The sequence below is a fragment of the Equus przewalskii genome, chromosome 17 (assembly GCF_037783145.1).
Source record: "Equus przewalskii isolate Varuska chromosome 17, EquPr2, whole genome shotgun sequence".
Taxonomy (NCBI): domain Eukaryota; kingdom Metazoa; phylum Chordata; class Mammalia; order Perissodactyla; family Equidae; genus Equus; species Equus przewalskii.
This window is the reverse complement of record NC_091847.1, coordinates 39,844,848-39,869,749: the sequence shown is the minus strand read 5'-3', so window position 1 is coordinate 39,869,749 and position 24,902 is coordinate 39,844,848. Positions and strand designations below refer to the sequence as shown.

Below are 24,902 nucleotides of genomic sequence, written 5' to 3'. Positions count from 1 at the left end.
AAATCAAGGAGCAGCCTGTAAGTCACAGGATGACGGGTTTCTCCTTTTACGGTTGTTAGTATAGCATACTGAAAGAAATGGGGTCTGCAAGGCAACAAAGACTGACAGAGGTTGTGGGTCAAATCTCATTATTTTAAAAGAGGGGTTACTGCAGAGCTAAAGGAAGTGTTGGGGATGGGCAGCAACAACAACAAAAAGGCAAGACAAATAGTTTTAAAGAAGGTTTTTTATTTATTTATTTATTTTTGAGGAAGATTAGCCCTGAGCTAACTGCTGCCAATCCTCCTCTTTTTGCTGAGGAAGCCGGGCCCTGAGCTAACATCCATGCCCATCTTCCTCTACTTTATACGTGGGACGGCTACCATAGCATGGCTTGCCAAGTGGTGCCATATCCACACCAAGGATTCGAACCGGTGAACCCCGGGCTGCTGAAGCGAAACATGAGCACTTAACCACTGCGCTACCAGGCTGACACCGCCCCCCCGCCCCCGTAAAGAAGGCTTTTTAAATGGAGTTAAGAGGAGTGGACCATTGTTCTATAGTTGAGTCCTCTTGGAAACTATCAAGATTTTCTCCATTGTGGTCTGAGTATCTTAGCATTAAATTCTTGTGCATTGCAGTTAATATTTTCAGCAGCTTGTTGAGAAAATTACTCTTATCTATAATCATACCTTGGAGATTAGAAGTAGGAAGTTGAAGGGTTGGGGAAGGGCCGTATAAGCAGTAAACAGTTGGTCCAGGAAGAGAACATGAAATAACTTTGGCCAATTAGGTAAAAGCTCTCTTTGCCCTTCCCTCTCAAGAAAGACTTCACAGTTGTACTTGCCAAAACCCATAAAAGAGAAGAATTGGTTTAAAGAATGTGTATAAATACTTTTGTACTATGTGTGAAATGGGAAGGTAGGAGCAAGGCACACTCAGGGAAGGGAAAAAAGGTAAATAGAATGTGAACAGAATGTCCCTGTTTTTGTTTTTAATGAAGTGTTGTATGACATAGTACCTTGAATTTGACCTTTTTTATTTTAATGTGAGATATCTTTTAAGAAATAGGTCTCTTTTTTGCAATGTATTGCAAATATGTTATTCTTAGTAGGTAGCATTTGATGTTGCAGCTGAAGTCCAGAGGTACCAACTAAATTAATTACATGTACCTGGGTAAAGATGGATGTTTGTTTCTGTGTTTGTAATCTCAGTATTTCTCAAGTGAGCTAAAAATAATCCTGTAGTTACCCATGGAAACAAATAAAAATCACTGGTTAGGGGCCGGCCCCGTGGCCGAGTGGTTAAGTTCGTGCCCTCCCCTGCAGGCAGCCCAGTGTTTCATTGGTTCGAATCCTGGGCCCGGACGTGGCACTGCTCATCGAGCCATGCTGAGGTGGTATCATCCCACATGCCACAGCTAGAAGGACCCACAACTAAGAATATACAACTATGTACCGGGGGACTTTGGGGAGAAAAAGGAAAAAGTAAAATGTTAAAAAAAAAAAAATCACTGATTAGTTTCTCATTTTGGTACTATTGTGTTGTGCTAATAGTCCTATATTAGGCAGTGGTGGTTAGTTAAATAAATTGATCATTAAATTGAGAACAAGAATCAAGTCAGCACCTATTTCTTAATAACTAGAAACAATTCAAGGTGCCCAGAAATAAAATGCATGGCTCATAATATGCTCAAGGAGTTAATCATTTACTTAGAAAGCATGTGCATAGAGTGAAGTCTCATCTTTAGTGATTTTAACTTAGGGAAATTCAATTATTTATGTTAGGGAAAAAATTGGCGGTGGGAAAGGAAAAACAATTTCAATAGCCATCATTCACCCAGTAAACTTATGCTCCAGGCAGGCTACAAGTCAGGTGCTCTCTGTTCCTGGGTCGCTCTCACAGTGTGAGCGTCTTAACTTTAATTATGGCTCTTATGTCTTAATATAAATATTTTTTGTATATCACAGCTCCTAAATGCAGACCAGCTATGGTCTCTGGAGCTCAACTACATAAATGACATCTGCTTTAATGCTGGTGATGAAACTGGCTGTATTGAACTTATTGAGAGACAGTAGATCCGTCTCCATTGTGGTCTATGTCAAGATAATATTTACTATGTTTTAAAAAATATAACCTACTTACTAGAGGTTACCCACACTTCTCCCATCCCCCAATAAAGTGAATCTCTACTGGATATGAAGGTAGCATAGTTCAGGATAGTTTATGCGCTTAAGTATTGCTATTGATATCCCCAAATGTAGAAAAAAAAAGTTTGGAATGAAAGAGTTCACGGAGATGGTAAAACTTTAATTAGGCTTCGAAGGAAGTAGTGATATCTTGGCTTACAAGAGGAACCTCAACAAAGGAGAGGATGGAGGAAACCTACCTACCTAAGTTTGAAAACGGTGGGAGATAAAGTTACAAAGGGGAATTTGGTTTAGCTGATAGATTTTTAAGCAAAGTTGTGACATGATTAAAAATTTGTTTTAGGGGCCGGCCCTGTGCCTGAGTGGTTAAGGTCGCGCCCTCCGCTTCAGCAGCCCAGGGTTTCGCCACGTGGGATCCTGGGCGTGGACCTGACACTGCTCATTAGGCCATGCTGAGGTGGTGTCCTACACAGCACAACTGGCGGCACTCCCAACTGGAATCTAAAACTATGTACTGGGGGCTTTGAGGAGAAGAATTAAAAAAAAAAAAAAAAAAAAAAAGATTGGCAGCAGTTGTTAGCTCAGGTGCCAATCTGTTAAAAAAAAAAGTTGTTTTAGAAAGATAGATTTCGAAGAAATCTGTTAAATTGTTTAGAAAAAAGAGGCTATTAAAAGAAAGACCAGTGATTTATCACAGAAATTTCAGTGTCAGGTGGTAATGACTAGTCTTACAGCAATGTGAATGGGCAGAAGGATAAATATGAGGAACATAATAATTTAAAGGAATGGAGTTGAGCTAGTTTGGGGAGGTAGAATATTGTACTACTTTGCATTCAAATCTCTGTCCTATGACCATAGCAATCCTTTGATGTTGTTAAATACATTTCGTCCTTTTCAGATGATGAAAATGAGAGAGAGATTGGCTTTGGCTTACCACTTACCAGTGGTTAGATCTTTCTAATACATCATACAGTCTCATGATGACTTTAGCCTAAGACAAACTCTCAGTTTATCTTAAGACAAACTTCTTTAAAAAGAAGATCTTTTTAAAACCCTCTATGTACTTGCTTCTTGGTGTATCACATTACATATGGATGAATAATCACATCTAATTGGCTTAATATTTTTCATTTGTGTTTGTGTTTATTGCTCTATATGTGTTTATATGACCACAAACATCAGTTTCTGAAAACCACTGGGAGATAGGAGGCAACATGTTCTAAATGTATTAGACATGCTATACTCATTAGGGATCCCCTAGTATAGACCTTCACGACTGCAAGATTTTGTGTATAATCTTCCCTGTATGCAATTCTTATTTCCTCTCTTTTGCTTGGTAAAATCTGCTTATTTTCTAATACGCTTCTGAAGAGTTACTTTTGTGAAATCTTTCCAACGCTATACCTCCCCACAGGGCTGCGTGATTATTCTCTTGAGTACATGGTTGTGCATATAGATAGATTGATTGATTCCTTTCTTCCTACCTTTATAAGTAATGCTCCAATGAACATTTTTATGCACAATGCTTTTATTTGTTGTTGACTGACATTATTTCATAGGATAAATTCCCAGAAGTGCAATTACTAGGTCAAGGGCTGGGAACACTTTAAGGCTCTTAATATATGTATTCTGAACTTGGCTTTCGAAAGGATTACATGAATTCTGTCTCACTAACAATGTATAACTATACCTATTTTGCCACACTTTCATTAGGTTGGTTATATTCCTCACTTTTAGTCCTTACAAATTCCATTGCAAAAAGTTATACCTTATTTAATCTGCATTTCTGTGACTAATTAGAGTGAGCATTTTTAAGCATCTTAAACTGTTGTATTTCTCTTTTGTTGATTGTCTTTGATATTTGCCTGTTACTGCACTGAGATCTTAGTATATTTCTTATCAGCTATTTATAAGTTATTCTAAATATTATTGATATTTATGCTTTCTTATATTTACTATAATTATGTAGCTTTTTCATATTATTTATAGAAATGTGAAATATTAACTTGTCAATTTTTTAGATTTTTAAAATATTGTTTCCATTTTTAAACTTAAAAAATGCCCTCTGCCAGAGTTTTTATAGTCACTTCTCATATTTTTATTTTATTTTTTGACATATAATTCTTCCCCATTCCTTTTTTGCTGGTAAAACTATCCTTTAATACACATGTTAAGGCTCAATTTCTCATCAACACTTATCATCTATACCACATTTCTTTGTATACTCTAAAATTTCTATCATATGAAAGGTTGAACTAGATAACTAAAGGTTAACTTTTTGAAGCATTTTCAATCTTTTGTTATTTTGTTTCTCCCTTTTGTAATAGGACTCTTTCTAAAAAACTTTAATTTTACTAAATTAATTAGTATACTAAAAATGAATTTTCCTTAATAAGGTAGGGTTATCTTGCTGGTAAATAATTCTATTACTTATTAGATGCTTGAATTAAAACTATTTGAGAATAACTTGGATAGTTAAAAAATAAATTCTCATCTTATATCATGCCATTTGCTTGTTAATGATAAAAGTAAATTGTATATGCAGTTCCAAAACTTGTCTGTTATTCCTTCTTACAGTAAATCATGTTAATTATTGTTTGGTTTTTCTTTTTTTCTTTATATTCATTTTATTGTTTATTTTCTAACTTTTTTTAATTGAGGTATAAGTGACATATAATGCTATGTTAGTTTCAGATGTACAATATGAATTTTCTTTTTTTAAAATAAAAACGTGGCCGGCCTGGTGGCACAGTGGTTAAGTGCGCACGTTCCGCTTCGGCAGCCCAGGGTTCCCCGGTTCAGATCCCAGGTGCAGACATGGCACTGCTTGGCAAGCCATGCTGTGGTAGGCATCCCACATATAAAGTAGAGGAAGATGGGCATGGATGTTAGCTCAGGGCCAGTCTTCATCAGCAAAAAGAGGAGGATTGGCAGCAGATGTTAGCTCAGGGCTAATCTTCCTCAAAAAATAAATAAATAAACAATAAAAGTGCATTTTCCACTAAAAAATATTCTCAAAAGTTTTAAAAAATACAGAAAAGTGTTATGATAAAAATTTCAAATATCCAAAATTCTATTATTTGCATTTTTAGTTTATTTTATGTTGAAGTTTAGGTAATGAAATGGAAGTGTTTGTAAATGAAACAGCAAACTGGTGTCATGACCCTCCCCTCTAAAAAGTGAAAATGAGGGGAGTGGGCATGGAGTGAAAGACTTTAATGATATCAAGTAAGAAAGGACCGAAAAAAACCCATTGTATTAAGCAACAAGGATATTGGTGACCTTGGCAATAATAGTTTGAGTAGAGTAGTTTGGACTACAGCTAAAGAAATAGAAACATGGAGTTTAGATAGCTCTTTTTTTCCTAAAGGAAAGGAAAAGAAATTGAGAAGTTTCTAGGAAAGAAATGTGGACTTGAAGATGACTTTCTTTTTTTTTTTTTTTGTAAAGATTTTATTTTTTTCCTTTTTCTCTCCAAAGCCCCCCAGTACATAGTTGTATATTCTTCGTTGTGGGTCCTTCTGGTTGTGGCATGTGGGACGCTGCCTCAGCGTGGTCTGACTAGCAGTGCCATGTCCGCGCCCAGGATTCGAACCAACGAAACACTGGGCCGCCTGCAGCAGAGCGCGCGAACTTAACCACTCGGCCACAGGGCCAGCCCCTGAAGATGACTTTCTTAATGAAGAGAATGAAGATAAAGGGGCAGAGGATATAATTTTGGAATTTCTTTGAGAGTGGGAAGAAACAGGTTCCAGACCCATGTTAGACTGATTGACTGAACAGAAGAAAGGGTACCTCTGTAATTAGAGGGAATGAGAAAATGTGGGTGTGCATAGCGGTGAGCTTGGAGCTTTGGTAGAAGGAAATTTCAGAGAATTCAGATTCCAAATATCAGAAATTCTTCAACCAGAAATGACTCTGCTGTTTTCTAATAAAATAAAGTTTTAATTTATAGACTTTTTCTATGTAAGTGTGTGTATATATATATATATATATATTTTTTTTTTTTTTTTTTACAAAATAGCAATTATATATGTAGTTTTGCATTCTGCTTTTTTCACTTTATTCTTTTTTGGATTATATCATGAGCATTTTCTCATGTCATTAAATATTTTAAAACAGCATATCATAATTTATTCAACAACCCAAGTTTAGGACATTTAAATTTGTTTTTGATTAATGTGTAATATATATGGTGTAGGGGAGAAAGAACTGTTCATCCACCCTTTAGGTTCTTCTGGCTCGCCTAAGAATTAAATCGGCTTGAGACAGAGTAACAGGAGAAAAATCAAACAAAGTTTAATAACATGTATACATGGGGGAAACCCAGGAAAACCAACTAACTCGCCAATATGGCTGAAGCCACCACCTTAATACTATCTTCAGTTAAAGGTAAAGGAGGATGTTGGATGTAGTGGTTTGAGACTTCAAAGGGGAGGAAGGCAATTCAAATGGAGATGGAAAAACAAATGTTGGATAAACAAATGTTTGCCATGCCTTGCAAAGACAATGATAGATGGAGAGGGCTTTGATCTAATGGGCCTTGCTAGGTTCCTCCCTGTCTATCACACCTAGTTTATATTATACTATAGTTATCTTATAGTATTAGCTCCTCAACTTTCTTATTGTTTCTAATAATTTTTCAGTGGGTTCTCTAGGCTTTTCCAGATATATAATCATCTCATGCAAATAAAGATAATTTTGCTGGCTTGCTTCTCATATTTGTAACTTTATTCTTCTTTGTAAAGGATATAATAAAGTCGGCTAGTACCTGCAAAGCAGTGTTAACATTGAGCATCGTTATGTTTTTACTGACTTTGGTAATGCATCAAATACTTCATTATTGTCTATGATATGGGCTTTTGGTTTGTTATACGTATTTTTGAAAATCATGTTCAGCAGGCATTCATCTATTTCTATTAAAACTTTTAAAAAATTCGGAAAGGAAGCTGAATTTTATTTAAATGTGTGGGCAACTTGGTTGGGGCTGGCCCTGTGGCACAGTGGTTAAATTCAGTGTGCTTTGCTTTGGTAGCTCAGTTTCGTGTGTTTGGATCCCAGGCATGGACCTACACCACTCATCAGCTGTGCTGTGGTAGGTGACCCACATATAAAGTGGAGGGGATTGGCACAGATGATAGCTAAGGTCTAATCTTCCTCAAGCAAAAAAAAAACAAAATAAGGAAGATTGACAACAGATGTTAACTCAGGGCTAATCATCCTCACCAAAAAAAAAAGTAAATAAAATAATAAATAAACAAAATAAATGCATGGGCAACTTGGTATTTCTTGATGCCCTTCTCCATTTACCTTAGTGTTGTTTAAGTTTGTTTGTTGTTTTATAATTTGTGGTAGAGGTTTAGATGTTGATGGTTTTTAATATTTGGGGTAAGCAACAAGGGAAACTGATCAACAGGATATATAGTTCAGATATTTTTTCTCTTAGAACTTTTTCTCTGAATCTCTTGAGATATGTGCTGTGGATGCACCGGCGTTCCTATATTTGAGGGTCAGCCTTTGATTTTAGCAGTTTCCCTGCTTCAGGGAGAGCCTGGCACACCTGCAGAAGGGGGGGTGTAAGGAGGCAGAGAGTGACCACTGTGTCATGCTGTGGATTATGAGTTTTGTCTGGTGAGTCAGCACTTACTTATGTCTGCTTAGTCACATTTGGTCATCACCTGCAAAGCTGGTTCTTTTTTAACCCTAATGACAGGTTAAAGAAAATTAAAATGAAGAGGCAAAAAGGTAGCCCTGGATGTCTTTCTGCTATGTGAACATGGGTCCCAAGCTCTGTGATCCTCACTTCTCTTAAAGGCCTTCCATGTCCCTAAACTTCAGTATGGGTTGGGATATTTCAGAATATTCTCATGTGATTCCTACCTTATGTATGTTGTACTCTTGAGGAATTTGTGTATTGAATCAGTCTTGTTATAATATTGATATTTCCCTGGCTTCTTTGATGATGGCATTTCCCTCACTAGTTTTGGTCCTTTTTGGTAGATTTTTGGGAGGCATTATGTGGATGGATGTTGTCTTATTCAGATTTTAAGGCTCTTTTCACATATTCAAAAAATGCTCCTCAGAAGAGGTTGTATGTACCATTTTATAACCTATCCCTAGACTTTGAGAATGTTTATTTTTTTCATTGTATTCTTAGTGGGAATAATTTTTATTATTTTAATTTGTATATTCCTAATAACAGATAATCATACATTTCTGAGTTTATTGAGGAAGTATATTTGTGTTTGAATTGTTAGAAGGAATGATGTTGGTTAGATTTTTGGAGGGATGTGATTATACATAATACTCTTAAAGTTTTTTTTTTTATTCCCCCCAAAAAGGCTCATTATGAGGTATGGGTGATTATTTTCATAGGGACAGCAAGAGTGTTAACCATATAGGCCTCCTTGAGTTTACTTTTGCATATCTAGAGCCTGTACACTATTGTACAACTATAAGGGTAAAAAGTTAACTTTGACTCTAACTTCATAAGGAGTCTTAGCTAGGACGTTTAAAAGCCCCTGTTATTTACTTTCCTCAGGCTGGGAAAGCAAGCCCAGGACACTACCAGATTTCATCTACAGTAGTACCCTTAAATATCCCTCAACTTCCTTAAGGTTCCTGGCCTGCCAGGAAGTGACCTTCCTTATCACCTCTAAGGTGGAGCTCTTGTACACCAGGGACCAGGCCAGTTTTTCTGGGAGGGCTTTGAAGACATTGGATCAATAAGGGAAGTCAACCTTAGTTCCTTACAAGTAGCTTGTCATACCTGTTTAAATGAGCATTGCTCTCAAATGGTGACACTCCACGTAAAGCTGTGGTTGCTCAATAGGTTCGTCCAATTATATCCTGATAAAAAGGAAGACAAGTTCTTATTGAATCTATGTAAATATCTCTATTGCCATGAAAAGGAGTCTGAAGAGTTTCTGAATTCTGAGGGTTAATGAGAATCAGATAGAATTTTAAAATGTTTCATTTTGGTTTATGTAAGCAGAGTTTACTAAATTCTTGTGGTTATAGATAACCTAAGAAGAAAGAAAATGGAACATTAAGACAATATAAATAATATTCCAATCAGATAAACCTTGTATCATCAGTTCATTCAGTAATAATGGAATTTTTGTTGTTTCTCTGGAGCTTGCGTTAGCTGTCTACTGTTATGAAGGTGTCTGCTTCTGGACTAAAAGGTGTCCTGAAAATCTTAACTCAGTCTGAAGATGGTCTGAAAGTTGTTTGAGAGATGTCACTTTAGAAGCCCCTACCAATATTCTATTCTTTGAAGTGTTGTTAGTTTGAAGTACCTGGTATAATCCTTTCCAGAGGCTCTTCAACTCTCTTTTATTGAAGACAGGAACTCTGACCTGTAGCTTGTGGCAGAGCTTTCAAGAAAACATGAGAGTAAAACAAAAGCTATCTGGAAAACAGAGACTTAATGGCTGTGTTAATTTGTTACTGTAATTCATGACATCAGGATGGAGGAGTGTAAAATTCTTTATTGGAGTACAGTGTATAACTATTTTGTAAAAGTTTTGATCAGTATTTCCCCTGAGGTTGAAAATGTAATGCACAGTGAGGGCATTGACACGTCTCCAGGGACTTCTCATAAAACTAAATTTCTGAAATATTTATATTAATAACATTTTGCCTATAGAAACTTAACCTAGGAAAGGATAAGTGTCTGTCTTGATTTGACTTTTCCCATACGTCTCTTATAATAGTAACATATCAAACAAACCTAATTCTTTCTAGCAGTTCTGTTTTTATAAGGTGAAGTAAGAAATCTTGTGGGGTTTTTTTGAGGCATACTAGGAAATCTCAAAGATAGTTTTAGTGTAAAATATTATAAAAAGTTTTAAATTTTCTATATTTAGGAAATGATTAGAAAAATGCAAAATCAAGAGTTGTTAGCTTTAGGGCTTGATTAAAATAGAATCATGAGTGCCTGAGAAACAATACTTATTTACCTATTTAACTAAAGTAACAATAAAAATAAATATGAAAGATAATACTTTTGCTAATTCATAAGTTAGGAGGAACCTTTATTCTTTGTCCTTTTTCTTTAGATAATCAAGTACATAAAGCACATAAAGTTATTCTCATAGAACATAGCATCTCTGTCATTTAGGCACATTACACAGAAGGTATAGAATACCCTCCATGTGGAAGATGAAGGAATTTATCTGTATCCCAAGGAAGCAAGCCCATCAACATTGAATGAAATTTGCTAAAATTTAAAATGTTTCATAGCTTCTTTTCAGACTTGACTATTACAAGTCAAAGCAAGTAAAATTTACTTTCCAAGTTAGGTCCTTTTTTATCATCTTTCATCTTGGAAAAAACGGACACTTTACTTGAACTCAGTGGTTCTCTCTAAGGGGATCTGTAAGATCAAAACTGTCTTCGTAACAGTACTAAGATGTTATTTGTGTTAATATGCAATGCATTCATCATTACTGTCTTTAAATGTATCCATAAATAAATCTTTAAAATAATTTCTCAGTTTTAATTTTCAATATGGTAAACATCAATAGCTATAATCCACATAAAGTAAAACTTCTTTAGAGTCCTAAATAGGCTCTAAGAGTAGAAAGGGGTCAGAAGACCAAAAAGCCCAAGAATTCTTCCTTTAGGACCAAACTCTTTTATTTTTTGAAAATAAATACACATATCCAATTATACTTCTCTGTAACTGTTGCTCCTAGTGTAGTCTCAACTAGTCATATTGATTGTAACTTTTAGCCAAACTAACTAATTTCTGTTTCACAGAGAAAAGTTAGGGGTGAATAATCAAGAACTACCTGCCTTGGGGCCGGCCCAGTGGCACAGTGGTTAAGTGCACATGTTCCACTTCTCGCTGGCCCAGGGTTCGCTGGTTTGGATCCCAGATGTGGACATGACACCACTTGGCAAAAGCCATGCTGTGCTGTGGTAGTCGTCCCACGTATAAAGTAGAGGAAGATGGGCATGGATGTTAGCTCAGGGCCAGTCTTCCTCAGCAAAAAGAGGATTGGCAGTAGTTAGCTCAGGGCTAATCTTCCTCAAAAAAAAAAAAGAACTATCTGCCATACGCCAGCATTTTAGCAGACTAGCCGAGCTCATGAGCACACATAACACAACTTTTTACAGCTATACCTTTTACATCTTAAGGTGGCAAAAATGAATGCTTTCATTAACATGACCGAGAACTATAGCTTGTTAATATTAAAATATGAAGCAAAAATATATAATCTTAAAACTATGCTTAGTAGTCAATGTTTCAGTGTTTTACTTAGAAATTACCTAGGTATCTAATAATCATCACTTAATTAACTTAATATCAGTCGAAGGTTTTAGGTTACCTGAAGATGTTGAAAATTACCTTCAAGCGCTCATGCTGCAAGAACATAGTTACTGTTGAAATAAAAATTTGTCAGAACAATGAGTCAATTTAGTTGAGCATAGGAATTTATAGTTTTCAAGATTGTAAACATCGTATGGTATTAATGTTAGCTTGTTTGGTTAAAGCCGTAGCTTTTTCTACCCAAATTTATTAAATTCATCTAATTTACCAAAGATTTGCCTTAATTATGCAAGCTTGGGTTCTTAAAAGGTCCTAACTTTGTTTTCGTAAGTATCTTTTTTTCTAATGCACATTTAAAATATTACAAGTTCAGTTTCTTTATTCTTTTTTTTTTTTTGAGGAAGATTAGCCCTGACCTAACTACTGCCAATCCTCCTCTTTTTATGAGGAAGACTGGCCCTGAGCTAATATCCATGCCCATCTTCCTCTGCTTTACACATGGGACGCCTACCACAGCATGGATTTTTTTTTTTTTTTTTTTTTGCTAAGTGATGCCATGTCCACACCCGAGATCCGGACGTGCGAACCCTGGGCCACTGAGAAGTGGAACGTGTGAACTTAACCACTGCGCCACTGGGCTGCCCCGCAATTTTCTTTATTCTTTGGGAATTTTAGTTTAAAGACAATGAAAGCCTTGGAAATGGATAGTGGTGATGGTTGCACAACATTGTGAATATACTTAATACCACTGAAATGTACATTTAAAAATAGTTAAAATGGTAAATGTTATATATATCTTACCACACACATAAATAAAAAGACAGTGAAAGGTACAGATAACAGGAAGATGTCTTAGATAGGACATTAGTAATCTTTTTTTTGCCTTTGCTAAAGTTCTTCCACAATTTTTCCTCTTAGGAACATTCATGTAAGAGAGTAAGATTTGGATGTGCAGAACGAAATAGGGGTACATTTCAGATTGTCTGTAGATAAAGTTGAGATGTAAAAATTTGGCCAAATGTTTGCATGTTCAGTATGGAACATAGTGGTAGATAGGGTCAAATTGTAGATTTTGGACATACTCTTTGTTTCCTGATGTTTACAGGTTAGCATATCATGTATTTCATAAATGATGTTTATTTTCTCTTTCTTATTTCGATTGTCACATAGAGATGGAGGCTTACATATTTCGTTTCTCATAGCAGTAGAACAAGTCCATTTGTTATGAGTTTTGGCCAAATTGCATTACATCTTAATGCTTTACTTTGTCATTTACTTATTAATTAGGGCAAGGAACTTTTAGAGTTGAGATGAGAGGAAATAAAAATATCAATGAGATACTTTATTGATTATCTTATCTAATTCTCTTTAACAAAAAACTTTAAAGTTTAGCAGCTTAAAACAACAAATATGTATTATTTACATTTCTGTTGGTCAGGAGTCTGGGAGTGACTTGAGTGGTTTTAGCTCAGGATCTCTCATGAGGTTGTCTCAAGCGTGCACTTGAGACGGCAGCCATCTCGAGGCTCAGCTTGGGCTGGAGGACCTGCTGCCAGATTCGCATGGTTATTGGCAGGCCGCAGTCAGTTCTTTGTCACGTGGTCATTTCCTCAGTGCTGCTGCTGATGGAAGCTTGCTTCCCCCAGAGTGAGTGATGAAAGAGAGAGAGAGAGGCAGAGGCATAGACTCCTTGGAGTGACAATATTGTGAGAGAGGAAGAAGAAAATTTTGAACATAAAGCAGCTTGGAAAAGAATAAACAGTTTAAAGGATCTAATAAAGTCATGATTTTGGATATTCACAAACTTAAGATGACCCCAGAAATACTTTGAAAATCTACCAAAGAAATTTCTATTCCCTACAGACCTTAATGTATATCATTGGTATAAGGTGTATATATATGTGAAAGGTTCACAACAGTATTACCAGAAGGTTTATTTTCATTCTTAAAGGTAGCTGCTTTACTTGAATTAAAAGGTCATATGAGAATTGACTATTTCAAAGAAAATTAAAGTCTAAAATGAAGTCCCAATTAGGATCACAAAACATGCTATCATATTTAAAAGACTTAATTTTAGTACTGTGAATTTTACTCTAGAAAATAAATCTGGACACTTGGTAATTTTAGGTTTTTGTTTTGTTTTTTAGAAAAGTTATAAGTAAAATGTAAGTACTCTTCCATAAAAACAATCAAGGAAAAAATGCTGGAATGACAGGCTCCTCCCTTTGAATATCTTTAAGATTGTATGTATGAACTATGATTCCCTTCTTCTCTTTTACATTTTAGATTATTTTCTTACTAAATTACTGTATATGCCATTCAATACTTGACTCTCCCTGCTTAACTGTTATCTTAAATATTTGCTTCTGCTTCCTGATTCTTCCTTTGTTACCATAGAAACAGAAGTGGACTAGGGAACTGACAAGACAGCCAGCAACTGAAATTAATGAGCATTTTATTCTTCACCTGTAGTTGTTGTGTCCCATTACAGCTCCTGTATTAATAAAAATAAGCAAGCGATGTAAGGCCTGTTGACTAGGAGAAAAAAAAGCCTGGAACTTAACTCTCATTTGCTTCAAACTTGTTCGTTTACCCAGAAAGCTATTAGATAAGAGTTTTTCTAATACCTTGGAAAAGAACTTTTCATTCTTGTGAATGGTTAGACCACTATCCATTCCATATTGTTATACCTTTAAATGTTTATAATGTGCTTTTCATTTGTAGGTATTAAAGTAATACATGTTTTTAGGGAATAAGATTTTATATTATTTGATGTAAGCCTACTGTTGTCAAAATGTTTTCGTACATATGATTTAAGTGAATCTGAAAAATAGATATAGGTCTTAAACTTAGAAATATTATTAAATGTAATAAGACTCCTGTTTATCATGTCAAGAAATAAAAGTTTTAAAATAATTAGATTTTAAAGTGTAAAATGTTATTTTTTAAGGCTAGTTAGCTTTTTTAGAGTGCTACTTTACGTTTTTTATTTTCCTCTTGAAATGTAGATAAATCTGATAAAGTCCACATTGTGAATAGATGAACTATTAGAGATTGCTAGAAGTTTGCTTCCTTTAATGTTTTCCCCCTTTTTTGCAATTAAGGAATAGCACACTTTTTGGAATTTTTTGCTTTAGAAACCTAAATTAAAGCTTCTTTCCTCTGTTGTTGCCTTTAAAACCCTTAATTACTATATTAAATCTATTCCCTAAGAAACAGAGTTGTTGAAGAACTTTTATTTGATTTTCCTTTGAGTAGGTGATTAATAATAGGTGCTTCTTGCTGGGTGTGTTTTCTTTTAGTATGGTCTTTAAATCTGGTTCACGCTAAGGTTTGGGAAATTCTTAGACTACATGATTTTTAGGCTCCAGTCTTACATAATAATGGTTTTTGAACTATTTTGATTATGCTTCCCTATCAGTAAAAATGTTTTGGAGCATAGATCACCAACATATATTTGTTTATGAATTATATAAATTTACTAATATTCTAATATATAGAATATATAATATACTAATAAATATAAATGAAAATAAGATGACATAAAGGTAATTTAAGTAGTTTCTTAAAGTATTCTGCTAATGATGAAGGCTTTATATTAGCCAGTTTCTCAGAGTGCATTGTGGACACTTAGGGTGATTAGTAAATATCTATATTTCAAATAATTTATTGTTAAATTCATAATTATTTTTGGCTGAGATCATCCTTGTTTTTTCCTTATAACATGACTGATAACTAGGAGCAGAAGCATTATCTTTGTCATTTTCATGTTGTTTCTTGTGATTCTATTACTAGTATTATATTCTGTCTTAGTCTGTTCTGGCTGCTATAACAATACCATAGACTGGTAGCTTATAAACAGTAGAAGTTCATTTCCCACAGTTTTGGAGGCTGGGAAGTCCAAGATCAAGGTGCTGGCTATTTCCACGTCTGATGAGAGCCCACTTCCAGGTTCATAGACTGTAGCCGTCTTTTTGCTGTGTCCTCACATGATGGAAGGAGCAAGGTAGCTCTCTTGGGCCTCTTTTATATGGGTACTAATCTCATTCCTGAAGTCTCTGCCCTTATGACCTAATAACCTCCCAAAGGCCCTCCCTACTATCACATTGGGGGTTAGGATTTCAACCTAAATTTTGTGGGGACACAAACATTCAGACTATAGCATATTCAGTCCATGATTTTTTTTCTTTGAAGGAATCTTTGTAAGCCCCTTTTATTTTGTGAAAGTTGGTTTAAGATAGTTTATATAATTTATAAATCCAGTTTACCATAGACATATATATTGTCATTCTGGACAATATGCTGACCAAATGAGTAAGGATACCACTGTGAGCTCTTCTACAGTGTGGAATTCGTACTCTTCCTGCAGGATAGGTTGGGTACCGTATGTGATGCATAATTGCCTAACATTCAACCCCATGGGTGGCGTCAGTCTCAACTCACATATTAAATACTAGTGTTAGTTGTTAGCGAAATTTTTTTCCTCAATAAAAATTGTACTTTTTATGATTCCTTCCTATACTTAAATAGATTGTTTAGTGTTTTTTGCTTATCTGTATCTCCTTAAGATAGACTAGCTAAGGGGCCAGCCTGGTGGCGCAGCGGTTAAGTTCGCACGTTCTGCTTCTCGGCGGCCCGGGGTTCATTGGTTCGGATCCCGGGTGCGGACACGGCACCCCTCGGCAGCCATGCTGCGGTTGGCGTCCCACATATAAAGTAGAGGAAGATGGGCACGGATGTTAGCTCAGAGCCAGGCTTCCTCAGCAAAAAGAGGAGGAGTGGCAGTAGTTAGCTGAGGGCTAATCTTCCTCAAAAAAACCAAAAACAAACAAAAAAGATAGACTAGCTAAATATATTGTCTGTACCTCATATTTGAAGAAATAATTTCATATTAAATTTTTTATTTTATTTATATTTTAATTTTTGGTTTTAGAGATGCATAGCAAATATTTTCTTTGGAATAGATGATTTATTTGCAAATAAAGTTGAACAAAGTCCCAGAACTAAGCAAGATTTCTCATCTCAGGGGAGAGTTATTCACCTAGGGGACATTTTCAAATATGTAGGATGTTTTGTCGCAATGACTGAAGAAAGCTAAGGACGCTGAGATGGTAGGGCCAGCAATGCTAACCGTTTATAAGATCTGGAGTAGCCTCACCTCAGTGAAGAATTGTCCTGTCTAAGATATTAGTAGCACCTGTGAAACATGGGGCTAAAATCGTATTTTGGAGTTATTGTTTGCTAACATGACTCACAATTAATTCATAGATATATCTAATATTTTTATACCATGGATTAAAATTAAAGTTCATTTAAATATGTTTATATAATGGCAAGGTATGGCTGTAAAAGGTGTTGTGCTTGCATTGACAAATTTTTTGCTTATGCTGTACTCAATTCATTGCAGCATTGAGTAACTACTATTGGTAATTCATTTGACTAGGTGCCAAGACGTAAAGATGAATAACACAGTTATTTTTCTCCCTGTTCACAGGCTAGTAGTGGGAAACTGTCATGTAAATAATTATAATTGAGGATGATAAGTACATCAGAAGAATTCAACTTAATGTAGAGAGGTAGCCCTGAGGAAGGTAACTCTGAGAGTGGTAAGGTTTAGGGAGAAAGTCACCATATTCTTAAACTCTTTGAGGGTGAAGAGAGCGTCTATTCATCTAAAAGTTATATATTTACAAACATAGCACTAGACCTTAAACTTGGTAACATAGTCATAGTAAATAAGTGTTAGTGATTAGACAAGTTGATATCTTAGGAAATTTTTGAAGAATGAATTGAAGTATGTCCAGGTGTGCAAAGCGGGAAAGGACAGGCAGGATTAAAGTACTCAGGTATTATAGGAAGTGCTAGCAAATAATGTTGGAAGAAGCAGTGAAGAAATGTGCAGGTGATGGGACATCATTAAAATTGTGGGGTTTTTTTCATTAAGTTTTTAGAAGGAGGGGAGAGATATAACATATGGTCAGATATAGGTTTTAGAAAGGTATCTCTCTTAGCTTTGTGGAAGATGTAGTTGAGGGAGGAGAAAGATGTTATCATTTCTTAGTAGTGAACTTCACGCGTGTAAGATTTTGTGGTATGAAAATGTTAACTAAAAGTCTAAATTTGAGCTTTTATACGTTAATTTGTATTATTTAGTTTTAAAGTTTATGTTATGCCAGTCTAAGTATATTTTATATTGAATAATTTTAATTTTTCAATACATTTTTAGTTATTCTTTATGATATCTGATCAAGTTTTTTAATGTTCCAAATGACCAATTCATTTATACCAGTGGTGTTTGGCTATAGAACAGGGAGAATGATTAGTGATCTTAATTTTTTTTATATAATGATTAGTGATCTTAATTTTTTTTATATATAAGAAATTTATAAGCCTCAAGTTAATAAACTGGTTTAACTGAATATTAGTTAACACTTTTAAAGTAGATTGCTAACATGGTTAGTAGTAATTGGCAAGAAAAATTCTGAGTTGTATGTAGAATTATGTGATTTGATTACTTCAACTCAGCAGATTTGTATATAGCTTAGCACCTTCCACACAAAAAAACAACAAAAAAAAACTATTTGGGTCACAAAATAAAAGCAGTTTTCATGGATTAAGTAATAACTTTTAGACCTGAGATCCTCTCAGATCCTTTTCTGCTTTGCCAGATGTAAACTTCTAATCATAATACAATTACCTCAAATTCTAGATCATCAATAAATTAACAATTAAATAGTAAAGTGTTTTAGGTTTAATGTGATATTTTAATTTTAAGGCTGGAATTATGAAAAAAGTAATTATATTATTGTAAAGACAATAATCTGCATCTTTACCACATCTAAAATGAACTTATTAATACATTTAAATTCTGAGTATTAAATCTGCCTTACTCATACTTAAAATAAAAAGTTTCTGAGTGAGCAATGTTAAGGTGACCTTTACTAAAAATATGAGATAAGTAAGCATGTAAAGAAAAAAGTAATTTATTTAGGCCAATAAGGTTGAAGAGATTATTTTTAAGTAAGTGTTCAGGTAGCAAGGAGGTCACAGCTGACAAACATTCTGATAAGAGAGAGAAGTGGAAAACTTGGAAGTAGTCTAGCACCATTTAGCATAGGGGCAAAGTCCTAATCATTTAATGAGGGAATCAGAGCTGTAAAATTAATACATAGGAAATATCTAGTTGATTTTGTTAGATGATTCTCAGTATCAGAAAAAAGATAGACTCTTGTTTAAAGAGGAAGGGAAAGTATGTTAACCATTTTATTTAGAATATTTCTAGTATGGATACTTAAAATTTTTAAAATTGCTTCTGTTATTTGCATAATTTACAGGAACAGCAACTTAATACCCAGTGCAACTGGAGCTGATAGCTATTCATTTAATCACAAAGGTCAAAATGGGAAATCACAAAAAAGATACATATAAACATAAACCTTTAATAACTTAAAACTTTCACACTCATTTGTGATATCTTTTTTGATCTGTTTGTGGGGGGCCAGTCAGTATTTTTTCTTTGAGGATGAATTCCCTAATAGGAAATCATTGTCTGTCTTCCACGCACACCTCCAAACTAAAAGTTTCATATAAGATTCTTTAAAGTGGAGCAAGAACTTAGACACTTAGAAAGCCAGAGTCCCTGTACATTTTATGATATTTTCTGCCAATATTTTATACTTTGTCTTACCTACATGTAATTTAACAGTAACTTTAAAAAAATACTCACTTTTATCAAGTTTTTAAGAAGTATTTAATTTTCAGGGAAATAATCTTTCTTTTTGTGCTCATTTCATTGTTTTAGGTTATAATTAACTAAATTATATAAATACAGTATCAAATATTGCTAGCCTTAATAGTTTGAGAACAAACAAGACTGCTTAGACATGCAAATCAAATAATGGGAACAAAAATATGATGGCCCACTGGAAAGAGAAAGAAATAATTGCCATTAAGACTTTTGCCTTTGCGAAACTTCTTTTTTCCATGTACCTGGTATTGCCCACACTCATCATCAAGTCAAATCATCTCTGAAAGGTATCTCAAAATGATTGGCCCTTAAGTAGCTCTGGGACATAAGCTCTGGTACACTTACCTTCCCACTTTTCCATACACCAGCCTGGGATTTTATTAGATGGATATAATCCCTTCTCTTTTCCTGTAGTTCCTTTATGTTACTCACATATCTTCCTCCTGCATCATCATTTTTCCCTTTCTTGGATTATTACCATCAACATACTAAGGGAAAAAAAGCCCTCTCTTGACCTTTTCATTCCCCTCGTTACTGCCTTAATTCTCTGCTTTTTCATTCGGCAGAATTGTATTTGCTACCTATAATGTTCTCCTACTATTCTTTCTTGATCTGACTTCAGTCATGCTTTTGCTTCTTATCAACTCCACTGAAACCGTTTTTGTCACTGTTCCCGGTGACCTCTGTGACCTCAATCAGTTCCCAATTCTCATGTTTCTTGACAACACTTGCAGCATTTGACACAGTTTGTCACTCTCTCTTCCTTGAAACATTCTTTTTCCTTTGCCTTCCAGAATTTCATACTTTGTTTTTCTTCCTAGTTTTCTATTTTCACTTTCTTTGCTGGTTTTTCTTCATCTGTCCGCCCTTGCCCCAGGCCTTCGTCTTTGTACAACTTCTGTTCTTTTACCATAATCACTGCCTTGGTGAAATAATTCAGTCCCCTGGATTTAGACAGCATCTAAATGCTAATGACTCCCAAATTTACGTATTCCTTTTTTTAAGGGGATTTTTAAAATTGGATGTAATTGACATATAACATTATATTAATTTGAGATGTACAACATAATGATTGGATATTTGTGTATGTTGTGAAATGATCACCACAGTAAATCTAGTTAATGTCCGTTACCAGACATAGTTACAAATTTTTTTCTTGCGATGAGAACTTTTAAGATTTACTCCTTTACCAAGTCTCAAATATGCAATAAAGTCTTATTAACTGTAATCACTATGCTGTACATTACATCCTATGCCTTATTTATTCTATGACTGGAAGTTTGTGCCTTTTGATCCCCTTCACCCACTTCACCTACCCCCATCCCCAACCTCTGGCAACCACCAATCTGTTCTCTGTATATTTGAGCTCTTTTTTTTTTTAAAGATTTCACCTATAAGTGAGATCATATGGTATTTGTCTTTCTCTGACTTATTTTAGTTAGAATAGTGCCCTCACCGTCCATCCATGTTGTTGCAAATGGCAAGATTTCCTTCTTTTTTATGGCCAAATAATATTCCATTATATGGGGGCCGGCTCCATGGCCGAGTGGTTAAGTTCGCGTGCTCCGCTGCGGCAGCCCAGGGTTCGGATCCTGGGCGTGGACATGGCACCACTCATCAGGCCACGTTGAGGCGGCGTCCCTCATCCCACAACTAGAAGGACATGCAACTAAGATATACAATTGTGTACGGGGGGGGTTGGGGAGATAAAGCAGAAAAAAAAAAAAAAAAGATTGGCAACAGTTGTTAGCCCAGGTGCTAATCTTTAAAAAAAAAAAAAAATCCATTATATGTATGTGTATACACCACATTTTCTTTAGCCATTCATCCATTGGTAGACACTTAGGTTCTTTCCATGTCTTGGCTATTGTAAATAATGCTACAGTGAACATGGGGGTGCATATATCTTTTTGAGTTAATATTTTTGTTTTCTTTGCATAAATACCCAGAGGTGGAATTGCTGGATCATATGGTAGATCTAGTTTTAATTTTCTGAGGAACATCCATACTGCTCTCCATAGTGGCTGCAACAATTTGCATTCCCAGTGCACATGCGTTCCTTTTTCCACACATCCTTGTCAACACTTATTATTGTCTTTTTGATGATAGCCCTTCTAGCAGATATGAGGTGATACCTCATTGTGGTTTTGATTTGCATGTCCCTGATGATTAGTGACATTGAGCACTCATTCATGTACCTGTTAGCCACCTGTATGTCTTCTTGGGAAAATGTCTATTCAGACCCTCTGCTAATTTTTTTAATCAGATTGTTTGATTTTTTTTGCTGTTGAGTTGTATGAGTTCTTTATATGTTTTGGTTATTGACCCCTTAGCAGATATATGACTTGCAAATATTTTTGCCCATTCAGTAGGTTACCTTTTCATTTTTTTGATGGTTTCCTTTGCTACGTAGAAGCATTTTAGTGTGATACAACCCCACTTGTTTCTTTTTGCTTTTGTTGCCTTTGCTTTTGGTTTCAAACCCAAAAAATCATTGCTAAGACCAATGTCAGTGAGCTTACTGCCTATGTTTTTTTCTAGGAGTTTTATGGTTTTAGTTCTTACATTCACGTCTTTAATCCATTTTGAATTAATTTTTGTGTGTGGTGTAAGATAAATGATCCAGTTCATTCTTTTGCGTGTGGCTGTCCAGTTTTCCCAATACGGTTTATGGAAGAGACTGTCCTTTCCCCATTGTATGCTCTTGGCTCCTTGATCATAAATTAATTGAACATGTATGCATGGGTTTATTTCTGAGCTTTCTATTCTGTTCACTGATCTATGTGTCTATATTTATGCTAATACTATTTTGTTTTGATTACTATAACTCTTAACATAGTTTGAAATCAGGAAGCATGATGCCTCCAGCTTTGTTCTTCTTTCTTAAGATTGCTTTGGCTATTCTGTATTTTTTGTAGTTCCATACAAATTTTAGAATTGTTTATTCTGTTTCTGTAAAAAATGCCATTGGAATTTTGATAGAGATTGCAGTCTGTAGATTGCTTTGAGTATTATGGACATTTTAACAATATTATTCTTCCAATTCATGAGCACAGTATATCTTTTCATTTATTTCTGTTGTCTTCAATTTCTTTCATCAATGTCTTACAGTTTTCGGTACAGATCTTTCACCCCCTTGTTTAAATTTATTCCTAGGTATTTTTTTTCTTTTTGATGCAATTTTAAATGAGATTGTTTTCTTAATTTCTCTTTCTGATAATTCTTTTTTTTTGCTGGGAAAGATTAGCCCTGAGCAAATTTCCGTCGCCAATCTTCCTCTTTTTTTGCTTGAAGAAGGTTAGCCCTGAGATAACATCTGTGCCAGTCTTCCTCTAGCTTATATGTGGGTTGCTACCACAGCATAGCTGACGAGTGATGTAGGTCCTTGCCTGGGATCCAAACCCATGAACCCGGGCCACTGAAGTGGAGTGCACTGAACTCAGCCACCAAGCCATGGGCTGGTCCCTCTGATAGTTCATTTTCAGTGTGTAGAAACACAACAGATTTTTGTATATTGATTTTGTGTCCTGAAACTTTACTGAATTCGTTTGTTAGTCCTAACAGTTTTTTGGTGGAATCTTTAAGATTTTCTGTTTATACCATGTCATCTGCAAATAGAGGCAGTTTTACTTCTTCCTTTCCCATTTGGATTGCTTTTATTTCTCTTTCTTGCCTAACTGCTCTGGCTAGAGCTTCCAGTACTGTGTTGAATGAAAGTGGTGAGAGTGGGCATCCTCGTCTCTTATCTTGTTCATGTCTTAAAGGAAAAGCTTTTAGCTTTTCCCCATTGAATATGATGTTCACTTTGGGATTACCATATATGGCCTTTATTATGTTGAGGTACATTCCTCTATACCCTTTTTGCTGAGAATTTTTATCGTAAATGGATGTTGAATTTTCTCAAATGCTTTTCTGCATCTATTGAGAGGATCCTATGGTTTTTATACTTCATGTTGTTAATGTGGTGTATCACATTGATGATTTACAGATGTTGAACCATCCTTACATCCCAGGGACAAATCCCACTTGATCATGGTGTATGATCTTTTTAATGTATTGTTGAATTTGGTTTTCTAATCTTTTGTTGAGGATTTTTGCATCTATGTTCATCAGGGGTATTGGCCATTGATTTTCTTTTTTTTTTTTTTGAGGAAGATTAGCCCTGAGTTAACATCTGCTGCCAATCCTCCTCTTTTTGCTGAGGAAGACTGGCCCTAAGCTAGCATCCGTGCCCATCTTCCTCTACTTTATATGTGGGACGCCTACCACAGCATGGCCCGCCAAGCAGTGCCGTGTCCGCACCCGGGATCTGAACCAGCGAACCCCGGGCCGCCAAGAAGCGGAACGTGGGCACTTAACCGCTGCGCCACCAGGCCAGACCCATGATTTTCTTTTCTTGTAGTATCCTTGTCTGGTTTTCAAATCACAGTAATGTTCGCTTCGTAACATGAGTTTGGGAGTGTTCCCTCCTCTTTTATTTTTTGGAAAAGTTTGAGAAGGATCTTTTGTTTCTTTTAAAAGAAGAAATTTATAAACTTAGATTTTTTTCCCTGAACTCAGACTCTCATGCCCAACTGCCTTCTTGACGTCTGTACCTACATGTTTACTAGGCATCTCAAATTTAACATGCTTAATGTTAAAGTTGGGGGACTGACACTACTCAAATTCAAGATGTACTATAAAGCTACAGTAATCAAGACAATATGGTATTGGCAAAAGAATAGACTAATAAATCAATGGAAAAGAATGGAAAGCTCAAATAGTTCCACATAAATATGGTCGATTCATCTTTGACAAAGGAGCAAAGGCAATTATACAGTGGAGCAAAGATAGTCTTTTCAGCAAATGATGCTGTAATAATCAGACATACACATCCAAAAATGAATCTAGATACAGACCTTAACACTATTCACAAAAATTAACCTAAAATGAACTACAGACCTAAATGTAAAAGTCAAAACTATCAGACTCCTGGAAGATAATACAGGAAAAAACCTAGATGACCTTGGGTATGGTGACGCCTTTTTAGATACAACATTAAAGCCATGATTCATGAAAGAAATAATTGATAAGCCGGACTTCATTAAAATTGAAAACTCTGTTCTATGAAAGACAATTATACAAGGATGAGAAGACAAGGTACAGAATGGGAGGAAATATTTGCAAAAGACACATCTGATAGAGGACTGTTTATATATAAAGAACTCTTAAGTAAGAAAAAAACACCAACCTAATTAAACAGTGGGCCAAAGATCTTAACAGACGGCTCTCCAAAGAAATCCTGGTGGCACGTAAATACATGAAAAGATGCTCCACGTGATATTTCATCAGGGAAATGCAAATTAAAACGACAATGAGATACTACTATACACCTATTAGACTATCCAAAATATGGAACACTGACATCATCAAATGCTGGTGAGGATGTGGACCAACAGGAACTTTGATTTATTGCAGATGGGAATGCAAAATGGTACAGCCACTTTGGAAGACAGTTTGGCAATTTCTTATAAAACTAACCATATTCTTACCATATGATCCAGCAATCACACTCCTTGGTCTTTATCCAAATGGGTTGAAAATTAATGTCCACTCAAAAACCTGCAGTTTCATTCCTGATTGCCAAAATCTGGAAACAACCAAGATGTACTTTAGTGGGTGAATGGATAAATAATCCATTGGATGGATATGATACATCCAAACAATGGAATATTATTCACTGCTACTAAGGGATGAGCTTTCAAGC

The 24,902-nt window shown here is 35.3% G+C and overlaps 1 protein-coding gene across 22 annotated transcripts in view; it reads left to right on the top strand.

Annotated features, from left to right (window-relative positions):
- The window catches only part of BAZ2B (bromodomain adjacent to zinc finger domain 2B), a 296,344-nt gene that overhangs the window by 9,923 nt on the left and 261,519 nt on the right, over positions 1-24,902 (top strand). The gene's annotated exons all lie outside the window — the stretch shown is intronic.